This window comes from Lemur catta, chromosome 7 (assembly GCF_020740605.2).
Source record: "Lemur catta isolate mLemCat1 chromosome 7, mLemCat1.pri, whole genome shotgun sequence".
NCBI classification, from domain to species: domain Eukaryota; kingdom Metazoa; phylum Chordata; class Mammalia; order Primates; family Lemuridae; genus Lemur; species Lemur catta.
The window spans coordinates 64158241-64160572 of record NC_059134.1 but is presented as its reverse complement, the minus strand read 5'-3'; positions in this window follow the sequence as shown (position 1 = coordinate 64160572).

Sequence of the window (2332 nt, the reverse complement as noted above, 5' to 3'; positions counted from 1 at the left end):
CATATTACAAATTTGAAAAGGCACAGAAGAATTAAATAATTTACCCAAATTACAGAGCTGGTGAGTGGGGCCAGGTGCCATCTTTTGAAGACAAAGAGCTCTAACTTCTTAGGTATCTGGCCTTGATACTACCTTTTACCAAAAGGTTCCCATAAGCATTTCACATATTTTGTTCAGCGTGGTTAAACTGAAACTGGTACATAGTGTGTGCTCAACTGATGTTTTTTAAATAAATGAATGAACAAAGGATTGATTACAGGGGTGCCTGAGGCTCCAATATCAGAATGGAGTATAGCAGGGGTCCCCAACCTATGGTGAGTTGTACAATTATTTCATTATGTATTACAATGTAGTAATAATAGAAATAAAGTGCACAATAAATGTAATGTGCTTGAATCATCCCCAAACCATCCCTCATCCTCCCCAGTCTGTGGAAAAATTGTCTTCCATGAAAACAGTCCTTGCTGCCAAAAAGGTTGGGGACCGCTGGTGTATCGGGACAGGCTGGCTGGATACTGCTGAGCCACTGAACACCTGGCCTGAGGCTCTCACATTCTCTTCCATTCTGACCCCCTGACACCAGGTTCATTCCCAGAGACAAATGTGGGGGCCAGATGTGGCTGGAGGAGCGCAGTGGGGAAGGGAGATAGATCAAGGAGCTACGTGGCTGTCAAGGCGGAGCGTTGGAGGGGGTGTCACTTGGAGGACCACAGTGGGGAGTCGAGTGAGAGCAGACCCGCCACACCGTGAGCCACTGCTGTTAGGCTGGGAGAGGCAGAGCCTTCCCGAATATGGATTCCCACTCTCACCCCATCCAGCCCAGCTGCAAACAGGCTGTAAAATGCCCACTAGCATCAGAGAGTCCTCATGACACATCCGTCACTTCCTGTGCACTTGGAACACTTTCTCTCTGAGCCCCAGATCTATTCTCTGGGTTCAGGTCAAACGTGCCCTCTCATAGCCACCTAAAGCTGCAACTGCTTCTCTTCCCTTAACATGGCTCTGTAACAGCGCCCTGGGGCTGAGGTTGGGCACCCTCAGGGGCCAGCTATGGAGGGAAGGAAAGGCATGTGGGCACTGGTGGGCGCTGGTGGGCGCTGGTGGGCCCTCCAGAGGACACCCCATGATCCCATTCAAGGTATGAATCAATGGGAAGGACTGTAATTTATGTATTTATCCATTTTGGGTCAGATACAACTAAGAAATTGAAAATTATAAAATGACACATAGACACACAATAATTACAGTTACCCTATTGAATAGCTTCTAATAACAAAAAATGGATGTCGTTAGCATAATTGTTGCTTTCGGTTTTGCATTAAGTAGTGTTTCCAAAGGGGAGTGATTGACTAGCAGGTGCTGATGCTGTGCATCTGCCTCCCTCCGGGTAGCCACTGCACACAGTGATGACGCTAACAGTCCATGGTGACAGGAGCACAGAGGGGGCACTTAGCGAAATTGGAGACTTCAGATTCCAGACTCTCTCCTTGAGGCCTAGAGGGATGCGTGGGTGGATGGGGGCAAACGGAGGAGCAGCTGGTTCTGGGGAACAGTGGGGGATGGAGAGCTTCACCTTCCTTGGGCCTAAAACCTCCAGATCTGGGTCACTACTAAGGACCTCTGAAGAAAGAAATTCACTTCTATTCAATGACTTAGGCAGCATCTGTGTGATGCCTTGTGGGCCTACAGAGGAGAATCACCCATGTGCTCTGCCCTCAAAGAGCTTGCGTTATCTTGGATGCCACAATTGATATCATTATTATCATAGTCCTACCACCACCACGTTTCATGACCTGCAAAGCTCTTTCAATTCATTAGCTCATTCAATCTTGCAATAGCTCTATAAGGGCAGAGATAATCATCCCCAGGGGAAACTGACGTCCCAAGGGTAGGTGACCTTCCCAAGCTCGCTTAACAAGTCAGTGATGATAAAGGGACCAGGACACCAGTGTTTCATTCCTAGTCCAGAATTCTGTGGGGGCTGGACTTAGAAGAAAGGATGGATGGATGAAAGAATGTGAACACGGTGAATAAAGGGACAGGTGAAAACACCTGCCCGAAGCTGCTTGTTTGCTGTGTGCAAAGGTCAGCAGAAAACAGCCGACCTGTATGGAAGTTGTTAAAGAAATTAGCAAAGGCCCTGACCCTTTTGCACGTGTCCTTGGAAATAAATACGGGGAGGAAGTTAGTTGAGGAGGCCATTTTCTCCTTCAGACCTTGGCCTTTTCCTTTCGGTCTAAACACTGTGTGTTTCGCGTAATTATTCCTGCGCTACCGAGTTCCGGAGTGAAAAGCGGCAGCTACAAGTGGGGACCCCGATGTGATTCAGGAA